This window comes from Triticum aestivum, chromosome 6A (assembly GCF_018294505.1).
Source record: "Triticum aestivum cultivar Chinese Spring chromosome 6A, IWGSC CS RefSeq v2.1, whole genome shotgun sequence".
In the NCBI taxonomy this organism is placed as follows: Eukaryota; Viridiplantae; Streptophyta; class Magnoliopsida; order Poales; family Poaceae; genus Triticum; species Triticum aestivum.
Window position 1 is genome coordinate 473,239,296 of NC_057809.1, and position 10,328 is coordinate 473,249,623.

Below are 10,328 nucleotides of genomic sequence, written 5' to 3' on the forward strand. Positions count from 1 at the left end.
CTGAAACAACCAGGGAACGACATCAATCTGTATCTGGGGCTGCTGAAAGAGGAGCTTGACACGCTGTGGAAAACGCCAGCCAATACGTGGGATGCAGCAGAGAAAGAATATTTCCCTATGAGAGCCGCGCTGCTCATGACGGTGCACGACTATCTCGGTTACGGATATGTCGCGGGGCAGGTGGTCCACGAATTTTCTCAATGCGTCAGGTGCATGGATGACACAATGTATCGCCAGCTAGATAGAGATCCCGGGTCTTCGAAAACCGTGTTCATGGGACATCGAAGGTGGCTTCGTGACGATGACCTGTGGAGAAAACGCAAGGATCTATTCGATGGTGAAACCGAACCCCGAGGACGCCCGCGTACGAGGAGCGGCGAGGAAATAGACGAGCTATTGAAAAATTGGAAAGACTGCCCACTGCCGGGAAAGAAGCAAAAGGCGCCAGAGCCGGGAAAGAAGCAAAAGGCGCCAGAGCCGCTGCTGAAGGTATGGAAAACGAGGTCTGTTTTCTGGGACTTGTCGTACTGGAAGATCCACCGTGTGCCTCACAGCCTTGATGTCATGCATATCACGAAGAACGTGTGCGAGAGTCTGCTTGGTACCCTGCTCAACATGCCAGAGAGGACCAAAGATGTGCCGAAAGCAAGGGAAGACTTGAAATCAATGGGCATCAGGTAGGAGCTTCACGCTATATATGATGATGATGATGATGATGAGGCGAAGCAGGACACGGAAAGTCGTCGCAAAGGCAAAAAGGCCAAGAAGACCGGAAATGACTACCCTCCCGCGTGCTTCACTCTAAGTCAGGAGGAGATCGAGCAGTTTTTCACCTGCCTCGTAGGAGTAAAACTTCCTTACGGTTACGCAGGGAAGATAAGCAGATACCTAGACCCAGTGAAGCAGAAGTTCAGCGGGATGAAGTCTCACGACTGTCATGTGCTGATGACGCAGATACTTCCAGTTGCAATCTGTGGGATCATGGACGCGCACGTTCGTGAAACCCTATTTGGCCTATGCAACTTTTTCGATGTCATCTCTCGGAAGTCTATTGGCGTGAGGCAACTCAGAAGGCTACAGGAAGAGATCGTGGTGATACTATGCGAGCTTGAGATGTACTTCCCGCCCGCATTCTTCGACGTTATGGTGCATCTGCTGGTCCATATCATGGACGATATCATCCAACTCAGGCCGACGTTCCTGCACAGCATGATGCCGTTCGAAAGGATGAATGGTGTCATCAAAGGATACGTTCGCAACATGTCACGTCCAGAGGGAAGCATAGCCAGGGGCTTTCTGACCGAAGAGTGCATCTCCTACTGCATGAATTATCTAGGCATCGAGAACCCCGTTGGTCTGCCCGTCAACAGGCACCTCGGCAGGCTCGCTGGATGGGGTCACTGTGAGGGTCGCCCCGAAATGCATGTCGACTTCGAGGGTCGACTCGCCGACTTTGAAAGAGCAAACCTAGTCGCGCTACAACACATAGACGTGGTCAATCCTTGGGTGGTAGAGCACAAAACCTTTATTAAGAAGACATACAATGACCGAGGCCAACAGAGGACGGACGGAGATATACTCAAAGAGCACAACTCATGTTTCACGCGTTGGTTCAAGCAGAAGCTTCTGTCGTACCCTTTACATGAGGATTCTTCCACGGAAGAACAACTCATATTCGCCTTGTCACAAGGCGCCGAGCACAACCTGATGACCTATGAGGCGTACGATATCAACTGCTCTGTGCTTGCTTGTACACCAATCAGCTCAGTCTTGCCTGCAATGAACCAATTCTCCTTTTATCCATTTGATTGGCTCCTATTATAATTGCAGAGGATAAGAAGAACTTGCTCTGTGCTTGCTTGTACACCAATCTCTGCTTCAACTGCTGCATTTACTTTCATGTAACAGTCTTGTACCCAATGCTTCAGTGGCAGTGCATCCTAAGAAATGGAGGCCTTTTTTTCACATGCCAATGTATTTTCCATGTTGTGATGGAGGCCTTTTTTGCCTTGTCCACCTGAGAGGCCCTTGAGTTTGCTGGAATGTCGATTAACTTCCGTTCCGGCAAATTCGGGTACTCCATATGTCCTATTTTCAGCAAAGGTCATGCTGAAATTTTCCGTGAATTTTAGCATGACTTTGCTAAAAATAGGACATATGGGGTACTTGTGACTAATGCATGGGCCGGGGTATCTTAGTAGTTAATTAAGTAGGATCAAGTGCCCCGGCGTACTTGTGACTAATGCATGGCTTTTAGGGTGCCTCGGTGTCGATAAAAACCGAAATGATGAAAGCTTAGGCTTTTAGGGTGCCTCGGCGTCCAAAAACCCTCAATGATAAAACCTTAGCTTTTAGGATGCCTCGGTGTCGACAAACCCTAAATGATGAGACCATGATCTTGTTCCTTGACAATAACCAACTTTTTGACCAAACTTTGTTCCTATTTATAGAGAAACATGGCCAACAATGATGAGGCCGGGGGTTCGGGCGGCAAGAAATTCTGGGAGCTGTCCCAGGAGATGGAGGAACAACCTCACTTGTATGAGGACGCCGCCTTCCCCACCGATCCTGAGACCGCTGATGGTACCGCCGAGGATGACCCCACTGATGCCACCACTGATGGTGCCACTGAGGATGCCACCACTGATGATGGCGACGCACGCACAGATGGCAGCCAACCGAAGAGGCAACGGAAGGACCGGCGCCCGACCGTGCTCCGCACCCTCAAGGAGGAAGTTACTGAAGTGGACTCCGACGGGAATCCAACGGCGCCCGAACGAATAGTCAAGGGGTACTCGCTTTAGCTCAGGTGCATTCTCCGGAGCACCGTCTCGATCAACACCGAGAACCTAAGGCATCCTGACCGAGGGAATTTGCGCAACCTCCTCTTCACGAAGCTGCACGAACGATACAAGTTCCCCGCTGAATTTGAAAACACAAGCCTCAAACGGAATAAAGTGAACAATGCTGCCCTCACGAAGATGAGCAAGGCCCTGTCTACTTGGAAAAGCAATGTGAAGAGAATGATCGAGAAAGGTGAGAGTTATGAGAAGATCAAGGAGAAAAATCCTTCGATCACCGAAGATGACTACAATGACTTCAAGATCAATTGCTCGAGCACCGCAAACTCCGAATCAAGTAAGTGGGGGAAAGAAATGCGGGAGCTGAACTTAGGGGAACACACACTCGGTCCCGGCGGTTACAGAGTGGCGGAGCCTATATGGGACAAGGAGGAGGCGGACCGTGCCGAGCAAGGCCTACCGCCCCTCTTTGATAAATACGGTGACAAGCAGACCAGGAACTTTGTCAGGGCCCGATACAAGAAGGACCCGAAAACAAAGGAGCTTACCACGGATCCGAAGACCAGGGCGCTTGAGCTTGTTCTGGTAAGGAATACACCCCCGCGTAATTAGCTCCATATGGTTGCATCCTAATTAATGAAGCCAAATTTCTAAATGGTTCACATTCCTTCCGCAGGCAACTGAAAGCAGTAGCGCGGGGTCGACTAAGAGCAACCCTTGGGACACCACTCTAAATAGGGCGTTGAATGTAATGAAGAAAAAGGATAAGCTCAGTAAGCCGACGTCAGCTGGTCGTGTGGCCGGCAAAGGCTTGTCGACAAAATGGTCGTCATACTATAACACTGGTGGGCGAAAGGAGAAAAAGACCAGCTCGGAAGCCAGGCGCGCGAGGTTCAAGAACTCAGGGCACAGGTGGCGCGGATTCCGGAGATTGTCCAAGAGCAAGTGCAACAACAACTCGGAGCGACGATCACTGCCATTGTGCCTACCTTGATCCAGGGGATTAGTGCGTGGATTGCGGGCGGCCAACAGGGGCCGCCCCCGATTCCTAGCTTCACGGCCAGCAACTCGCAGAACGCGATGGTGGGGCCATTGGTGTCTCCGGCGGAGGCGGCATTGGTGTCTCTGATGCCGGCACGGGAGCTTAATGCACCCGGGTGTACGTCGGCCGGCACCTCTGCAGCAAGCGGCCCCTCCGTCAACTGCACGCCCGCCGTTGGCGGTGCCTCGACATTAGCCGAGCTCGACGCCATCATCACGGTAACTAATTAAGCCTCTCTCGGCCAAGGACTTCATCTCCTTGCCTTTGACTGGGCATCCCTGACGCCCTACATGTTTTCGCAGGGCACCACCGACGTTCCGTGCACTCTCCTACACTTCGTGAACAACGAGTTGGTCGATGTCGCCAAGGGCAAAATCGTTCAACCGGGCAACCCCTTGTTCCACGGTACCCAGATGCCACCCAACTTGTTTAGGGTTCAACTGGTTCGGGTGCTGCCAGGCTGCGATGAGTTGTTACCTCCGATTCGACCCGTCGGGGCCGACGATGATGACGTGATGACCCTCAGCGCCTGCCTGAGATGGCCCCTGCTTTGGCCGAAGAGCCAGATTCGTTTGGGGGCGGGGGACACCACCCCAAAGACAACATTGCCAGTCGTGCCGGCGCCAAGTCGGCCCCATTGCAAGACCGCCGCAACGGTGCCGGACATCCCTATGCCACTGGATCCAAACATGCATATGGCACCGGATCAGAACGACGACGACGATACATTTGCCAACGTCGATCAGTACTTTGCCGATCATGGGTACGGTGGCGACTTCATGGGGCCTCCTTCTCAAGAACCCAACCCAACAAAAGACGTGCGCGATCTAGCTGGTACCGCGGAGAAGCCAAGTTGCAACAGGCGTCGTCTGCAGCTCAGCTCTCAGGAGACGCCTCCAGCTGCCGACTTCACCGAGCCTCAGATAGGCGAGGTGCGAAATATGATCAGCCCCAACACACTCAAGAAGGCGGTCTGTGAGCAGAACTCGGTCCCATTATAGGAGAAGAAGAAGGCATGCAAAAGAAAGACTAACAAGGGTGCGGGCCAGCCGGCACCGAGTACGATCCATGCTCAAGACGGGCCACCTTCACCTGAGGATATCTCGAGGAGGGTGCATGTGGCGGGTAGGCCGATGCTACCGAGAAATATGCTCTATGCTGCAACCGGTGCTATGCGGAGTCTGCATGACAGTGTTCTTTCTTTGGAGAAGCGGCGTCTCGGAGAGAAGGATGTGGCATACCCGGTTTTCGCGGCCAAGGTGCCAGAGGGCAAGGGCTTTATGGATAACTCCATCGGGGGTACGATCGTCCTGTGGTTTGATGACATCCACGCTATGTTGAACCTTCATCCGCTGCACTACACCTTCGTTCGGCTATTTTCGCTGAGTATGGAGATGCGGATCATTCGCGACAAGACCCCGGACATCGTGATAGTCGACCCCTTCTACATGCGTGCCAAGATCTTGGGCAGCGCTGGGGACCGGCAAGTCGCGAGTTCTTACCTCGAAGGCGTCATTCTGGCAAACCAAGATAAGGATAACTTCCTCGTGCCTTACTTTCCCGAGTAAGTCCTCCCCTCAACCGCCCCGTAACATATGAATTCTTAGATTTCGATCGTTTTTCTTTTAACATTCCGTGTTTTCTGCAGTGACACACATTGCACGCTCATCCTCCTAAGCCCCAAATATTCCATGGCCACGTATTTCGAAGCGGACCGTCAGTCGAACGTAGACTACACAAATGTCAAGAAGGTTCTTGATGATGTTCTCCCCGGCTACGTCAAATCTGGAGGCACCTTCACCAGGCCTATTCGTAAGTACGGCAAGCACGTGTTCTCCCACAATACGACGTTCTGCTGCGTCAAGCAGCCGCCTGGCGGTCAGAAGGGTGCCTACTACACCATCCATCTCATGCGGGCGGTCGTACGGGACCATCATCAACTTCTGCTACCGAGTAGACTCAAAGATTGGGCCGCGAGCGTGTCGGCAATCCAGGACATGGACATCAGACAAGAATTCTTTCGCATCTAGTCGGAGTTTGCGGAAATCATCCATCAAGATGTCCTTCGTACCTCGGGGTAGTTCTACCTCAGAAATCAACCGTCCAACAGTGACATCGACACAATCCTACAAATTCAGGCTTACAACGCCCGTTGTTTCATGACTCCCACGATAGACGGCGGCTTCATCCATGCTCCGGTCCCTTGAGTCGAGTCGAAAGCAGGGATGCTGTGTCTAGTTCTGAAACATCGATTGGCTCATGTTGTAATTAAACTTTAATGAACTTGTAGTATGTCTCTTTGGTTTCGAGACTCGTTCAACTTAGATGTAATCGATGCTATTAATGTCTTGCTTTTCTCTTCCGATCGTTCTGTTGCATACTTATATATTGCTTATGTATTGTCTGTGAATTGGTACTAACGTTTCGTTTGGCTACTACGTAGCGATGCCGTGGTATGTCGTGCACAAGGGTAAGGTTCCCGGAGTCTACGACGACTGGGAGGAGTGTCGGAGACAGGTTCAGCGATTCAGCGGTAACAGTTACAAAGGGTACGCCACTAGGGCCGAGGCCGAATCTAGATACGCCTGCTATCTAGCGGGAGAGGGGAGGGAGCGTTGGAGGAACCAGATGAAGACGAGTTTCATCGTGATGATGCTCATCGTGATGACTGCAGCTCTCTTCTATGTGATGGTAGTTTAGATGATCGATATCGACTTGTAATGTGAAGACAAATCGCGGTCTCGAGACTTGTAATATAATGTTCTATCTTTGTTCGGTCTTTTCAATTCGGAGACTAATATGATGAATTGTATTCGAAGACTAAAATGATGAATTGTATTCAGAGACTAATCTTCTATTCTATTCGATGAATCTGTTGTTGATGTGTGCTGTCTATATTTTGTCCAATTATACATTTTGTAACCTGTGCAAAAAACAGAAAATTAAAAAATAAAAAAAACTTAATATTCATACTAATGGCGCATCACATCATAGTGCGCCATTAGTATGCCAAAGGATACTATTGGCGCATCATTAAACAGTGCGCCATTAGTATGCCGAAGTTACTAATGGCGCATCCTGTTATCGTGCACCATTAGTATGCCAAAGCATCTGGGTATACATGGCCCCCTGGGAGGCATACTAATGGCGCACTATTGTATATACTAATGGCGCATCTGAGACCAAATTAGGTGCACCATTAGTAGGCCTTTTCCTAGTAGTGTCTCCCGTTCGTCATCAAACATGCATTGTTCCCTCTCGAAACCACGAACCTTCTAGCGAGTTGCTCCGGTTTGTGAGGGGTGTGTGTCCAAACGATCTTCAAACATGCCAATTTCTTTACCACATCATCTCGGTGGCATGACATTACATCAATCAAGGTTTCATGTGTTTCTAATCATTTTTCTATTTTTTGAATTAAAATGCCATGTCACTCCATTCATACGTATGCATGTGTCCATGTCGTGAGACCAATATGTTTGAAAATTCCTTCTAATTTACTGCACATGGAATTAACTCGCACACAAGTACAAAGATATGATTTTCCAAACCGTTTTGGTTAGCCGTTGCATGTAGATGTAGTTCAAAGTTGAATTACGGTCATTAAATGGTTAGAAAATCACTTAAATGTCTTTGAAAGGTCAAATGACCCCTAGAATTTTCCAAAATTTCACATTACAGTTGTACTAGTGCACGTTAGACGTTGAAAAAATTTCAAGGCCTAAAGAGGAAGCTATCTCCCGTTCGTCATCAAACATGCATTGTTCCCTCTCAGAACCACGAACCATCTAGCGAGTTGCTCCGGTTTGGGAGGGGTGTGTGTCCAAACTTTTGTCAAACATGCCAATTTCTTTACTACATCATCTTGGTGGCATGACATTAAATCAAGCAAGGTTTCATGTTTTTTTGATCATTTTTTAATTTTTTGGAATTAAAATGCCATGGCATGAACTCCATGCATGTGCCCATGCCTTGACACCAATATGTTTGAAAATTCCTTCGAATTCATTGCACATGGAATTAACTCGCACACAAGTACACAAATATATGATATTTCAAACCGTTGTGGTTAGGCGTTGCATGTAGATGTAGTCCAAATTTGAATTACGGTCATTAAATGGTTAGAAAATCACTTAAATGTCTTTGAAAGGTCAAATGACCCCTGAAATTTACCAAATTTTCACATGACAGTTGTATTAGTGCACGTTAAACGTAGGAAAAAATTTGAAGGCCGTAAGAGGAAGCTATCTCCCATTCGTCATCAAACATGCATTGTTCCCTCTCGGAACCATGAACCTTCTAGAGAGTTGCTCCGGATTGTGAGGGGTGCGTGTCCAAACGTTCGTCAAACATGCCAATTTCATTACCACATCATCTTGGTGGCATGACATTACATCAACCATGGTTTCATGTGTTTCTCATCATTTTTCTATTTTTTGAATTAAAATGCTATGTCACTCTATGCATACGTATGCATGTGTCCATGTTGTGAGACCAATATGTTTTAAAATTCCTTCTAATTTACTGCACATGGAATTAACTCACACACAAGTACACATATATGATTTTTCAAAACGTTTTGGTTAGGCGTTGCAGGTAAATGTAGTTCAAATTTGAATTACGGTCATTAAATAGTTAGAAAATCACTTAAATGTCTTTAAAAGGTCAAATGACCCCTAGAATTTTCCAAAATTTCACATTACAATTGTAGTAGTGCACATTAGACGTAGAAATTTTTTGAAGGCCGTAAGAGGAAGCTACCTCCCGTTCGTCATCAGACATGCATTGTTCCCTCTCGGAATGACGAACGTTCTAACGAGTTGCTCCGGTTTATGAGGGGTGTGTGTCCAAACTTTCATCAAACATGCCGATTTCTTTACCACGTCATCTTGGTGGCATGACATTACATCAAGCAAGGTTTCATGTGTTTCTGATTTTTTTTGGAATTAAAATGTCATGCCACTCCATGCATACGCGTTCATGCATATGTGTCCATGTCGTGATACAAATATGTTTGAAAATTCCTTCTAGTTTACTGCACATGGAATTAACTCGCACATAAGTACACATATGATTTTTCAAACCGTTTCGGTTACGCGTTGCATGTAGATGTAGTTCAAATTTGAATTACGGTCATTAAATGGCTAGAAAATCACTTAAATGTCTTTAAAAGGTCAAATGACCCCTAGAGTTTTCAAATATTTCACATTACAGTTGTAGTAGTGCATGTTAGACGTAGAAAAAAATTTGAAGGCCGTAAGAGGAAGCTATCTCCCGTTCGTCATCAAACATGCATTGTTCCCTCTCGGAACCACGAGCCTTCTAGTGAGTTGCTCCGGTTTGTGAGGGGTGTGTGTCCAAACTTTGGTCAAACATGCCAATTTTTTACCACATCATCTTGGTGGTATGACATTACATTAACCAAGGTGTTTCTGCTTTTTTTAATTTTTTGGAATTAAAATGCCATGTCACTCCATGCTTAATATTGTCATAGCCGTTAGACCAATATGTTTGAAAATTCCTTGCAATTTACTGCACATGGAATTAAATCACACACAAGTACATGAAATATGAGTTTTCCAAACCGTTATGGTTAGCTGTTGCATGTACATGTAGTTCAAATATCAATTACGGTCATTAAATGGCTAGAAAATCACTTAAATGTCTAAGAAGGTCAAATGACCCCTCAAATTTTCCAAAATTTGAGATGACAGTTGTATTAGTACTACAAAATTTCTCATTCATTTAAAACACCATCCGTTGGCACTTTATTCCAAATTCATCTTTCACAGCTGATAAAAATTATCTACAACATCACACACACTTGTTTTCTAGGAACCGTTTGCGATGAAAATATCTGGGTCTATTTAAGGGCGTGTTCTGAGCTCCTCTCACTCCATGCTTCATAAATTCTTGGAGCAGATCTGAGCTGAACGAAATATCTTCGAGAAGCTAGCTTCAGGAAGCTCCGACTGATTGCAGTGCAAAAACGGGAAGCAGCGTCGGCCCAGCTCCACAAATTGGAGAATCGGAAGTTTGCTCAATTTACAAGGTGTTGCCACCGCCAAAGAAAACGGTTCGCTGCCCCCTCGCTTGAAGAAAAGAATGTAGCGATCTGCAGCGAATCTCTACACCTCTTCCCACGTGAATCGATGCACTGGGCCTAAATTAGCTGCCTCTAGCCGGCCCAGTCGGTGCCAAATGGGCCACAACACTCCCAGCTGGGCTCCAGCGCTACAAGAAGTTGTCGATTCAAGCAAAACGCTTTCTGGATCGCCAGGTGAAGCTAGAAGCCACAAAAAGAAGCTAGATTTGAGAAGTTTTGTGAAGCTGGAGGAGATCCGAACACACCCTAAGTCTCCCTCCTTAAGCTTCGCCGGCTCGTCTGCTCTAGTGCTGGCAACCCCCGGATCCACGAATCCCGATCCCCATTCCCGCACCCCGTTCTTGCAAAGATGACGCTGTGGAAACACTTCGTGAAGGCC